This window comes from Salvia miltiorrhiza, chromosome 4 (assembly GCF_028751815.1).
Source record: "Salvia miltiorrhiza cultivar Shanhuang (shh) chromosome 4, IMPLAD_Smil_shh, whole genome shotgun sequence".
Classification (NCBI taxonomy): Eukaryota; Viridiplantae; Streptophyta; class Magnoliopsida; order Lamiales; family Lamiaceae; genus Salvia; species Salvia miltiorrhiza.
In genome coordinates, this window is record NC_080390.1 from 27,093,922 (window position 1) to 27,108,655 (window position 14,734).

Here is a 14,734-nt window from a genome sequence, read left to right on the forward strand (position 1 = left end):
CAATTTAAAATCAAAAGATGAAAAAATAAATATGTCAAGGAGATATGTGATAGGGGCTAATTGCTATTTTTCCTATTATCTTCGTCATGACATAAGGGTCTTGCTTGAAAATGAATTTCGTCACCTAATAAGTCTCTATTTTTAAAAGTTGTATGTTACTCCACGTTTCAGTAGTTAGTTTTCTCTTTAAAAATCAAATCATTTTTGTTTTTGAGAATAAAATCAAATCATATTAAATGAAAACTTTTCCAGTATTGTCTTATCAAACAGTTTTAGGCTTTTAGCTTTTATTTAGTACCATATATTGATTGATAAGTCGACATTTGATTTCTACTTTGTTAAGTCAACAATGTTTACGATCGAATTCCAGTTGTATGCCGAACGAAGATTTGATAGTTAAGGTTAACATATATACTTAAGATGACTATGTGTTAAACTATTATTGTATCCATTGAAGGTGACCTCCTTTCCGCAACATAAAAAATAAGAGTGAAAATTAAAAATGTTTGCTTTTTTAAAATTATAAAAAATATTATTGTATCCATTGAAGGAGACCTCTTTTCCGCAACATAAAAAATAAGAGTGAAAATTAAAATGTTTGCTTTTTTAAAATTATTGTGTTTATGTTTAAATGAGTGCATTGATTCTACAAGAGACGCTATAATCTTCATTTTCATTTAATTTTATTTTTGCTCTTCTATTTTAAAATTCAACATTTCATTTAAATTAAAATTAAATATTACATTAATTGAAATAAAGATTACGACAATTTAAATAACTAAAATTTGAAATTACATTAATTAAAAAAATTACGATAATTTAAATCTAGACTACATGGATTCTCTATGACTGAGAACTTCTTTGACCATGTTCTTGTGAGATGCCAATTGAGCCCTGACATTTGAATTGTTCATGTTGAGGATTTTGAAGTCGAGTTCCTCCCTTCTCACCTCGGCTTCTTTAATTCTTTGCTTCGGCAGCTTTGGCTTTTGCTTCGGCGATAGAATTGGTTGAGGTGCTAAATTCCTCAATTCCTTTAGCCACGCAGTCCATTGTGTCATAGTATTGAACCTTCTCCGACGAGGACTCGACTTTCTTCCCTTTGCCCGTATCTCGCTTTGCCGCTAGCCTTGGGACTTCGTCGTGATACTTGGCTCAGAAGATGTTATTGTGGCCTGCCCTTTCGAGCTCTTCGATTTCTTGGAAGAATGCACATCTTCGCCTTGAGACACGAATCACTGACACTCGAGCAAAATCATCCAAGCTTTGAAATGCTTGAATTGGACTCCATTGTTGGCCTCGTAGATTTCTTGCGCTTGTTGGGTGATTTGCTCACCATTCATTCTGCTACCCCAACTAGCTTTACATTTGTCGTAGATCGCTTCCCACACCTTCAAGTCCTTTTGGACGCGAAAGTGGGATTTGATATTCCTATTCTCACGAACAAAAGCACCCTCAAGTTTAGTGTCGTTGAATCTCTGAGTGATATCTCCCTAATATTGGGTGGCCTTTTGGCCCGTTCTCAATATTGAATTGTGGGTAGCCTCCGCCCACAACTTGCAGATGAGCTCCGTCTCTGCGGATGTGTACCCGGTGTGGCGCTTGGAAGACTTTGGCTTCAGGCCTTCAGTGGCTTCAGCTTCAACGACGGGCGGTGGGTTAGCTCGGGTTGGAAGAGAGCCCAAGGAGACATATTCGAGCTTTGAGAGAAAGGCGTGAACCCTATCACTAGGTTAGAACTAGGCACACCCGTTGAATTCACAATCCATTTTTTGCATTAAATATGAGAGAATAGATTGAGGGAATGTGAAAAATGAAATGGGAAAGAAGTGGTTTTTGTATAGAATAAAAGTAAATAATTAAAAAAAAAGGTAAAATAGCCGTTTGGATAAAACAGTCACATAAAAAAATAAAAAAAATTAAATTTAACAGTCATATTTGAATTTGAATTTTTTTTTTAATGGCGCGTGTTGTCACGCTTCCACCAGTTCAACTAAACGTGCCTGACACCATGGATAGAGCCCAACACAACCCCCCTCCCCCCCGAGGAGGGGGGCACGCCAGCCGACTCGGTTCGGCACGCTCCTCCTACGCTATGGCTTGTGGGTGCTCAAAGGCCTCGTTTGGTATCTAAGTTGAGATAAGAAGGATAGTTAAAACCTAGATAAAATAATAAGGATTAGGTGAGATTATTAATCTTTATATGTATTTGATAGGTAATGTATAATTTTAAGATAGCTAATGTTGTTGTTTGGTAGACAAAATATAACTCTAGATTAAATAAATTATCATTTTAACCTTAAATTAATAAATTAAAAAAAAAGGTCAACATGTATATTATTAGTGCCTCTTATTGTTCAACATGTGTCCCAACCCACCCTTCTTCCAACCCATTTTTTCTTTGTCGACATAACACATCTTCCCCCACTCCCACTCCCTTTCTTCCTCAGGCAAGATACGTCCGCCCCTTTCATGGACTCCACCGTCCCTAACACCCCACTCCCACCACGGGGTAAAAAAAGTATTGGCTCAGCGCAGCCCCCTTCCTCGGGAAAATTCACGTCTCTCGTCTTACGTCTCCCTCCCCAACGCCCCCCACCAACTCAGCGCCGCCCCCCCCCCCCAAATTCATGTCTCCCATCGCGCCCCACCCAACAGAAAAAAATCGGCTCAACGCCGTCTCCCACCAACCAAATTCATGTCTCTCGTCTCCATCCACTTCATGTCTTCCGCACCTCCCCCAACCCAGCCCAACCATGCCACACTGTCACAACAACACAGAAAACAACCAAAATTAAGGGGTTCGATTTTAAAGACTGAAAAGAGGATAAACTTGGAATCAGTGAAAGTAATATGGATCATTGTTCAACATTGAAAACATATCCGACCATAGGGGAAGGATACCTATTTTTTAAAGGTGAATAGTATTTTTGTGACGGGCCGAGCTGAACACATGGGCTTTCCAGTTTTGCAATCTAGTTTACCAAACATCAAGATAAACTCAGATAGCAAACCAGATATCTGGCCTTAAAACATATATATACCAAACAGACTCTAAATGTCTCAATCATAAATATAATTGCAACCCAAAAGTCTTACACATTTTTTCTTTCACATGTTCTGTACATTTTCTTAATAAACCATGGCTACTTCAATTTATTTTTATTTCTTTCTAATCACGATTCCTTTACTTTATGTATTTTTATTTTATAAAATTTAAATAAAAATAAAATTTTTAATTATAATAATTCATAATATAATAAAAAAAAGTAGGTAGTCGGTCGAAAAAGTAGTCCCTGGAGAGGTAGCCGTCTAGGTGGCTACCTCCCCAGAGGCTACTTTTCCGATTAGCTACCTAGTATTTCAATCGGAAAATATAATTTTTTACGGGAAAAAGTGGGCGGCTACCTCCCCGGAGACTATTTTTCCGACCGACTATCTACTTTTTTTTCTGTTGGAAATTAAATTCATTGTGAAAAATAATTTTTTTTCATAATTAATATTTTTAATTCGAGATTTACACATATTGTTTAATAAAGATTAAAATCTCAATTATCACGTTGAATTGAACTACATCAGCATCCTTAGTCAATAATTGCGTAAATTTCTTACACTTTTTTTACACAAGCTTTCTTACACAATTGATTGGTTTTTCTACTGGAGTATTGGAGCGCTTCCTTGTATTATGGCCTTCATGTTGGCATCTACCACATATCATTCGAACTCCATGCTTGCTCAGCCTCTTTTCATCATTATCTTCAGGGTCCCTTCTTCTATTTTTTTTAGGCCTTTCGGCCTTTTCAGTGATTTCAGGAGGTTTCAAAATCACACTACCTGTTTAAGGCTACATGTTTTAACCCCATACAGGTTGTAAACCATTTTTATATGTTAGAGGACACTTTCTCATAGTGTAGTACTCATGCACAAATTCAGCTTGGTCATTGTTCATGAAATGAAGTACGACTAAACTATGGCCACATGGGATTCCAATAAGATCTCATACCTTACATGTGCAAGATCTCTCGCTTATGTCTACAACAAACTTATCATCACTGATGTGTACCTCAAACTTTTCTCTTGATGCAGAGAATACCTGACACTGTGTGCTTAGAGCTATCATTCTCTCTATAATATTCCTAATAGCAGTGTATATAAAATCATCCATCACAGACATCTCCCTAAACTTCTTCACCTGCCTAACAATCAAATAAATCTTAATTTCTTCACACATATGAATAATGTGTTTACCCCTAGTATTCAATATGTACAAATTGAGAGTCACATTTATGTTGTTATCTATTATGTCACTATGAACAATAGTTGAAAAAAAAAAACTTTGCAAAACATGTGGAAGTCTGTGCTCATGAAATCGTCATATGTTGTTGTGTTCTCTTCCTTTATTTATTGTACTGCTGACTTGAAGTCTAATTCATTTGTGCATCTGACAGTCTTCCAGAATAAATTCTTCAAAGTAATTCATTTGTTGGTCTTCTTCCAGTTCATATAAACGTGTTGTAATACCCCATTTTCTCATAGCTAAGTTTAGAATAATTTTGAACTTAATGGTTAAGATGAGTCACGCCGAATAAAATAAAAATAATTTATTTTAATTCCAACAAAATAATTTATAAAGGCTTTGAAATTTTTGATTATTTAAATTCTTATGCATTGCATATTTATTTAAATTGAGCATTTAAGAATTTACACGAGCTATTTAATTAGCGATCATTGAGGAATTATTACAGTTTCCATAATTCAACCCTGAAGAATTTTAATTGTCCAATCAACACCTCAACTCACCCATGCTCTATGTACCTACCAACCACCCTATGCCATGCCTCCCTTGTCACTCACATACACCTACCCTTGCAACAACACCATCCACTTATCTGCCTATTCAAAGAATACCAGTGCAGCCACTTCACTTTGACATTTTCTCAATCTCTAGTAGTTTTCCAAGTTCTTCTCGCAAGCAGAATTCAAGTGTATAAGTAAGGATTCAAAAATTTGTTCTCTTACCTTCTCTTAAGAACAACAACCTTTCATTTTAATAATCCTTAAGTTCTAAACTTTTTCAGCAACCGAGCAAATCAAAGAAGCCACAAATTTCAGATTTCAGCAGCTTGAAACTCCTAAAGGTTTCATTTTTTAAATTCCTTGCTTATTTCATTTCACAGCATGATCAAGAAACCCATGTTGTTCTATATATGAAGATTTACAACTACCCAACAACCAATCATCTAGTCCAATAATGAGCCAACAACTTCTCTTGAATTCATGCCCAAGTGAACAATATACAATCCCTTAAATACATTCACATCCTTCAAAAGTAGCTCAAACCTTCCCTCACTGTCACATCAACTGAATCTCTCACTATCTTTTTTGCCTTTCTTTTGGCCTTATACAACCTATCTCTATATACTTCTGTTTTAAACCTTTTGGGAACCTTATGGAATATCCTAACCCTTGTTTTGATGATACCAAAATTCATAGGACTTAATTGTAATAGACTAGAATTGTTTTGAACTCAAGTGTTAGAGTTCGTTTCTAGTTTAGCTTGCGGTGTTGAAGACTGAAGACTGAAGACTGCAGATACCAACTGAAGTATCAGATGAAGAATCAGTTGAAGACAGATTACTTAATGCGCGCAATGGACTGATACTAAAGTCAAGTATCAGTTGAATATTCCTCCTCGAACTGATCTTCCAACTTTCAGAGGAAGCCACGTACTCACAAAGTACAGCCGCATTAGATGTAGAGATCTCAGGATCTTATCTCTGCAGAGGTCATTCCTATCTGGTGGTTACTTTTCAGAGACGTCACATCTCCTGTCCATCAAAGAGAGTCGTTTCCACCCAGACAAGGAACCTCGAAGATTGAAGCCTCAGCCCAAATTCGAATTGCTCTCCAACGGAAGAAATCTTGAGGACGATTTACGCCAACGGATCTATTCAAGAGTTCTCCTACAAATAGCGCTCGAGGATCACTTCAACCTTCACCGATTCAACGACATAAGCTGAAGCTCTGCCGAAATTGCTACTCAGCCTTAAGCTTAAACTCTCCAAAGCTTGAATCGAAGAAGAGAATTCCAAAGCCAAAATCAGTCACTACTGATTACATACATTCTCTTAGACCTTAGGCAAAACTCTGTTCACCCAGAAGCCAAAGGTCAAACTTGCTTCAAAGAACTTGTTCTTTGTAAGTATAGTTGGCACTCGTTCAAACCTCCACCCCATAAGAGTGTTTTGAGTGATTCGGAGGTCAGAAGGGTTCTCTGTCTCTGAGAGTCTTAGCACGGGTTGTGTTAAGCAAGAGAAATCCAACGCGAGTGAAGCGTGGGTACTGAAGAAGGGTTTTCTTCAGTGTACGGTTGTGTGCACCCGGCAAGCACACGGCTTGGTTTGTAGTGCACCTGTTAAGCACTTGCGGAGTGGATTGTTGGTCTGATCAACCAACCGTGGATGTAGGAAAGGGTTTTTCCGAACCACGTAAAAGTCTCTGTGTTGTTTACAACTTTCAGTTTTATATTCTTACTTGTGTTATTTCAATTGATAAACTGAACACTGACTAACTGCAAAGAGAAACCATAACCAACAACTTGCTCCACCGAGGCTATTACGAAACTAAGTTTAATTTCCACTGTGTATGATATCAGTCTGACTGATCTATCTTCTGATAGTCAGGAAGAGTGTTATCATCTCTGTTTTAGCAAACTCGACAAGCCCTTACTTGCATCAGTTAAGTTCCAGCAACTTAACTGATAACTCTTTACTGAAGAGCTTTCAGTATCAGTCATCAACCCTGTTTGGTCAAAACTGATTTCAGTAAAACAGGCGTCTTTGTTTGCATGCAAAGTTTCGTTTTGATCTCTGACTGAGATCCCTCTGATTGAGGATTGTTGAAAAATAGCCCATAGGTGTATTCCCCCCCCCCCCAAACACCTATTCGAGACCCTCAGGACCTAACAATTGGTATCAGAGCAGGTTGTTCGCAAGAACTACCTGTATCTGACTAGGTTCTAATTGAACTACATCCTTTTTCTCAAAGGTGTCGAAAAAGTTCTCTCTTTATTTTTGTGCTTGCTATCTGTTCTATCTGCTGTTATCTGTTCTCTCTTTTTTGATGGAGACTAACCACATCAGATTATCTTCTCTACCTATGTTTAGTATTGAAAAATACGACATATGGAAGTTTCGGCTTGAAAGCTTCCTCACCGCCCAACATTGCCGAATGTGGGAAGTCATCACCAGCGGATCGATCACCATCACCGAAACCGTCAAAAGGGTTCCTGTTGATCCACAACAAGATCCTTACGATGAGGTCCAGCCCAAGCAAAAAGTAGACTTCACCACCGAAGAAAGGAAGCAAGATGAGCTAGACAACCTCGCCAAAAGCATCATCTTCGGCACCGTTCCCGACAAGCATGTCATGAAGATCATCAAGTGCGGAACTGCAAAGGAGATGTGGGACATCCTGGAAAGAATGTGCATAGGTTCTGAGGAAATCAAGGAGAATAAGTTATCCATAGCTTGCCAGACGTTCGACTCCTTCCTCATGCTCAAGAATGAATTTGTCGAGGAAATGGAACTTAGATTCAACCAAATTTTGAATGAAGTTCAATCAATTTCCAAAGACAAATACACTCAACGAGAAATCAACCTGAAGATTCTTCGAGCACTGCCACGTGGAGAATGGTAGATCTACTCAGTCGCTCATCAGCATAAGCCAGGATTCAGTCAGCTCCCGACAAACAAGCTTTTCTCCGATCTCATGGAAAATGAGTTCGACCTTCTGAGAAATCTTGGAAACAAGAAGGCTGGAGGATCGGACGAAGATGGTCCATCAACCTCAAGAGGAGTTGCACTGAAGGCCTCAACAAGAGAAGGCAAGAAGCAGATCAAGGAACCAACGGAACTCAACCCAGAGGACTTCTTCAGTCAATATGCTTTGTTGACTGAAAGATTCAACAAGATGGAGTCCAAGTTCCGGAAGTACAGAAGGTTCCACAAGCAGCACTACAAAGGAAAGGAAAGAGAAAGCAACTCCAGACATTCCACAAATCGAAGCGGAGAAAGGAAGTCAGTCGCTTACGACATCAAAGACATGGAATGCTTTGGATGTAGAAAGAAAGGACACTTTCGAAATGAATGCCCTGATCTGACTCAAGCTGAGCGCATAGAACTAAGAGCTAAGAAAGATCGCAGCTTTTCGAAGAAGAAAATGATGGTTGCTGACGATGCTGATTCTTCCCAAGACACATCAGAATCATCCGACTTCGACAGTTCCAGCTCAGACGATGAGAGCCGAGCCCTGATGGCCAATGAATCAGAAAGCGTGGCTGACAACAGCTACGACAATGGAATGAATGGCTCAGAGGTAATCTCTCACTCAAAAACTCCATATACTGATAACTTCCTGATGCTTTCAGGAGATCACTCAGAATCTGGAGATAGCTCATCCGATGAAACTGACGAGTTTGATCAGCTCATGACTGATCACTGTCTGTTGAGGAAAATGTTCGAAGATCTCCTCAAGCAGAATCAAAAATTGGACAAGGAGATCAATGATGAACGAGCTAAGAATCTTGATCAGCTAATCATGGAGAACAGCCGACTGGAGGAAAAGCTCAGAAACTCCAACTCAGAATGTAAGAGAGCATCTCATGAGATCAAGAGGCTCAATCACAAGCTGGAAGAAATAGTCAAGAACTGCATGATGCAGTCTCCCATGATGAGCAACTTTCCATCGAAAGGCCTTGTTAAAAGCATTGGAGGAAAGGTTGCAGCTGACAAAGGAAAGAAGATCATGATCATTTCAAAGGACGATCCTTCTGAAATCACAACATCAGAAGAATCAAGAGATCATGATATGGATGAAGTTCGCAAGCGCAAACTGATGGCTAGATCAAATGTTCCACCTCCACGGAGCTATAGATGAGCAAAGGAGGCCCCCAACCAGATCATCTTACTGAGAAGACTGGAGAGCAGATTTCAGTCAAAGATCGGGGAAGGAACATCAGGAATCAAGAAGAATCTTCCTCACCAATCCAGGGGGAAGAAAGGCCACGTCAGTCAGAGACTGACATCAGTTCAGTTTCAGAAGGAACAACATCTATGGAGACCAAACAATGCTGAGTCCAGTCGAGCCAAGCGACATCCACAACAACAAGCAACTGGACGTCAGTCAAGTCTCCATAAGTCTGCAAAGACTCGAGTATCTCAAGGAAGATACTTCGCCGAGCAAAGAAGACCTCAACCACTCATCAGACAGAATTGCTACAAGAGTGAGGCCTTCAAAGGAATTTCTCAACAGAAGAATGCTCATGTGCCAACTGAAGCGCCAACAGACAATCAACAAAGCGCAAGAGATCAGCCAGACCAATTCTGAAGCAGTTATGGGTTCCAAAGGGAGCTCGAACTAACATCGAAGGACCCAAAGCTTGATTGGGTGCCTGAAGCTACTCTTCCTTGCAGGTCAATGTCAAAAAATACAAAAAGAAGGAAGAGGTCAAAGCTTCAATCAGAACATGGTATCTGGATAGTGGCTGCTCGAAGCACATGATGGGCTACAAAGAATATCTGTCTCAGTATGTTGAGAAAGTTGGATCCAAAGTTGCATTCGGAGACAACTCAATCGGAGAAACAAAAGGCTACAGTGTGCTCAACATGGGTAACGCCAGTATCAGTAATGTTAGCTTTGTTTCTGGTCTTAAACATAATCTGTTGTCTGTGAGTCAATTTTGTGACAGCAGTTTCACAGTGAAAATCAAGAAAGATGAATTCACTGTTAGAAACAATCAAAAGAAGGTGGTTCTGAAAGGATTCAGACAATGGAGTCTCTACGTCGTTTCTTGGGAAGAAAGCCCTCCAGAAACATGCCTCATCAGCAAGAGCAGCTCGGAGCTCAACTGGCTGTGGCACAAGAGACTCAACCATCTCAACTTCAAGACGATCAACAAACTTGCTAAACATCAACTGGTAGAAGGTCTCCCTTCTATTGTGTTCCAGAAGAAGCAAGAATGTGAAGCATGCCAAAGAGGAAAGCAGACGCAGATGTCATTCAAGTCAAAGTCAGGACACTCCTCTGAAAGAATTCTGTATCTACTTCACATGGATCTGTTTGGCCCGATCACTCCAAGAAGCTACAACGGTAGGAAGTACACCTTAGTAGTTGTGGATGATTATTCACGATATACTTGGGTTATCTTTCTCTTCAAGAAGAAAGAGACGCTGGAGGAACTGCCAAAGCTGCTGAGAAGACTGAGCGTTGAAAAGGAAGTCAACATCATCAGCATCAGATCATATCGTGGGACTGAGTTCCTCAATACTGTCATTCGTGAGTATTGTGATGAACAAGAAATCAGTCATCAAACTTCTGCAGCAAGAACTCCACAGCAGAACGGAGTTGCAGAAAGAAGAAACCGGTCTTTGAAGGAAGCAGCAAGGGCGATGCTAGCCGAATCAAAACTCCCCTTAAAGTTTTGGGCCGAAGCAGTCAACAATGCATGCTACACGCAGAATCGCTCCTTCCTCACTCAGAGACATGGAAAAACTCCATACGAGCTATGGAAGAACAGAAAGCCTTCGATTGCCTACTTTCATGCTTTCGGTTCTAAGTGTTTCATCCACAACAATGAAAAGAAGAGGTTAAACACCTTCGATAGCAAGGCTGATCCAGGTGTCTTCCTTGGATACTCTGGAACAGAACGGTCAAGCAAAGCCTATCGAGTGTTTAATTCTCAAACTCTTTGTGTTGAAGAAACACCTCATGTGATCTTTGATGAGTCTACAGATGATTTCAGGGAACAAGAAGCTGAAAAGTGTGTCCAGAACACTGAAGGTTCCAAAGCTGAAATCCACAACACCGAGCCCTCTACTGTCTTGGTGTGGGGACCAGGCAAAGATGAAGATACTGAGATGCTTCAGTATCAAAAGATCAACCAAAGGTCTGAAGTTCAGACTGGAGCCAATGCAGATGGCATCAGTCAAGGGGGAACTCCAGTTGCTGAAGATCGAGTTGAACGTGGTGAAGCAGCTCCAACTCAACTCTCCCCTACTCCAGAAGGTGCTCAACACCTCAGAATCATTCTGACCGAAGAAGCCCCACCATCTCCAGAAGAGATCAAGAAGTATCGAAGATGGTTTGAACTCCACTCAAAGGAGAACATCATTGGAGAACCATCAGATGGCGTCAAGACTCGGAGATCAATGTGCAACCTCGTCTTCGACATCAACTAGAACTGCATCAACGAAGATAAGATTTTCAACTATTTCTTATCATCTACAGAGCCCAAATATATTGAAGAAGCTCTGAAGTCTACTCATTGGGTCATCGCAATGCTAGAAGAACTAAATGAATTCAACCGGAATTCAGTTTGGGAGCTTGTGGATCGACCAGACGATGCAAAGATGATTGGCTTGAAATGGATTTTCAAGAACAAGGAAGACGAAGAAGGAAACGTTGTGAGAAACAAAGCAAGGCTTGTAGCTAAAGGATACAGTCAAGAAGAAGGAATCGACTACGACGAGACGTTCGCTCCAGTTGCCAGATTGGAAGCAGTCAGACTCTTCTTAGCCTTCGCAGCTCACAAAGGTTTCAAGGTACACCAAATGGATGTCAAGTGTGCATTTCTCAATGGAGTGCTCACAGATGAAGTCTATGTAGAACAACCTCCAGAGTTTGAGGTTGCTGGACCAGAAAAGGTGTACAAGCTGAAGAAAGCGCTCTATGGATTGAAGCAAGCACCAAGAGCGTGGTATGATACTCTCTCGGAGTATCTTGTTGAACAAGGTTTCAAGAAAGGATCTGTGGACAGAACTCTGTTCACTCTCAAAGAAGGAGAAGATCTCTTGCTTGTTCAGATTTATGTCGATGACATAATTTTCGGATCCAAATCCGAACACATGTGCAAGAAGTTTGCTGACATCATGACCAACAAGTTCCAAATGTCCATGATGGGAGAAATGAATTTCTTTCTCGGATTGCAAGTCAAGCAGACCAACGAAGGAATACTGATCAGTCAGTCCAAGTATGCCAAGAAACTGATAGCCAAGTTCAGTATTCAGCACATGAAGTCAGTCAAGATCCCAATGAACACAAACTGGAAAGTTGATCCAGGTTCAGAAGGAAAATCTGTCTCTTCGACGAAGTACAGAGAAATCATTGGATCTTTGTTGTATTTGACTGCGAGCAGACCAGACATCGCATTTGCAGTCGGGGTATGTGCAAGATATCAATCAGATCCAAAGGAAGCTCATTTGGATGCAGCAAAGCGGATTCTAAGATATCTTAAAGGCACACCCAATTTAGGATTGTGGTATCCAGCAGACGACGACATCAAGCTCACTGGGTATTCAGACTTAGACTTCGGTGGATGCAAGCTTGATCGCAAATCAACCTCCAGAACATGTCAATTCCTAGGCAACAAGCTCATCTCATGGTTTTCAAAGAAGCAGACTTCAGTCGCCACCTCTACAACTGAAGCTGAATATGTTGCTGCCAGAAGCTGCTGCTCACAAATCCTGTGGTTAGTCCATCAATTGAAGGACTATGGGATCGACGAAAAGGAAGTTCCTATCTATTGCGACAGCTCCAGTGCTATTGCAATCTCCCAGAATCTAGTTCATCACACCAGAGTTAAGCATGTTGCTATTCGACATCACTTCATCCGTGATCATGTTGACAAGAAGAATATCTCTGTTGAATGGATTCCCACTGCTGTTCAGAGAGCGGACCTGCTGACCAAGGCTCTTCCAGAAGAGAGGTTCATTGATCTATGTGGAAAGATCGGCCTCATCAACCCTGAAGAGTGATGCTGTGTTTGAAGACCTTCTCAAACAGTCATGCTGACTGGTGGTCAACCAACTGCTGATTCTACGACGTGGAAAGCAACGAAGTCTGAACGCTCATCTGAAGAAGAAGTCGTCCTGATGAATCAACCAGGATCAAGTGGTATCAACTGACTACAATGTTCAGTTGATCAGTAAGTAGTTTAAATGCTTACTTTTTAAAATCAGTTATTTCAGTTCAGAGTTTTGAGTTTCAGTTCAAAAACTTTCTCTAACTGATCAGTTTCTTTCAAAAACTTTAACTGATTGTTGGAAAATGGAATATCCGAGAAGGACAAGAGTTTTAAAAAAGGGAAAATCTGTTTTGATGGAACTTGTCCTGATCTTTTACCAAAAATCTTTCCAACCTTTTGCCTCTGCAATAAAATTTCTTGAGAACCTCATTGACATGACAGAATGCAATGATGCCTCTAAACTTTTTGAAGTCTCAGTCCCTCGTAGTGACGGCGGACGTGAATTTTTCTTCTAATACATTTTTAGGCACAGTTTTCGAAAAACCTTTTCATCTTCTCACATGGTTCACATCTTGTCTATTTATACCATGTTGTTTTCACGATTTTTCTGCATCAACTAACAACTCTCCACAGCCTTCACTGTGAGAAAAACATTCATTCTTTCCAAAGTTTCAGAGAAAAATTGTTCCGACGAAAGGAGAAATCTATGACTGCAAAGTCATGGAGTGGAAGAATGACGCTCACATACTTGGTCTTCACCGGACCCTTCCACTGGATCTCAACGTCTCTCCGACGTCAAAGTTTGCTCTACCCTCACTTGTATCCAGCGAAGCGAGTGTCTTCTATCCTCATGCCCGGTGCATCGGCTTGAAATACCTGTCTGAAATAGGACAGACTTCATCGTCTTCACCGAAAGGCCTCTCACCTTTTGTGGAACTTCGATGCGGAGCAACAACAATGAGCAGGAACTCATTGTCAACCGGCGCTACGTCAACAGTGGAACCCTCACAACCACCACTGAATTGACGTCCCCTCACCTCTCCAAACCTCTACTTCTCTTCTTGTCTCCCTCATCATTTCTCTCTTCTTCCTAACCTCTTTCTAAGCCTTCGCCTTCTGCATCCCCAATAACCCCAATATCTTCCTCCTGCGAACTTACCTTCGCATAGTCTTCGCTTCCTTCTTAGGTTCGTCCTTCTTTTTTATGTTGCCAAAAAGGGGGAAAGAAGCACAATCTTATGAACTTAAGTCGGTTAAGCAACATGATCATTCTATTTCATCCGATGATCATGAGGAAGATTAGCCAAGAGGATAAGACCTCAAATCAACGGAACACAAGTGAGAGTGGAACAAGCTTAGGAACATGAAGACACGAAGACAGAAGATGAAGATCAAGAAGTTCAAGGCGCAGCCAAGCAGACTGCTGGAGTCCATGGGTTTCCCATGCTATTTTTGTTTTTCTTTTTACTCCAATGTAAGTCTTGCTCTGTACCTCGACTGATGACTTATCAGTATTTTATTAATGAAAAGAACTTCTTTTCGATCTCAACCTGAAGACAATGACTCTTTGTCCAAGCTCTGATTATGTTTTTCTGTCTTCTCCTTGTTCTGTTTTTAGAACTGTTTCATTCTTAACTCTAAGTACAAGTTTTTAGGTTCTATTGTTAAGGGGGAACTGTTTTCACCCCAGTTTTAGAACTTGTACTGTGAGTTCAGTCTTTTTGCTGTCTAGAACTGCTGTGTGGTTTTGGCATCATCAAAAAGGGGGAAATTGTTGGGAACCTTGTGGAATATCCTAACCCTTGTTTTGATGATACCAAAATTCATAGGACTTAATTGTAATAGACTAGAATTGTTTTGAACTCAAGTGTTAGAGTTCGTTTCTAGTTTAGCTTGCGGTGTTGAAGACTGAAGACTGAAGAACGAAGGACT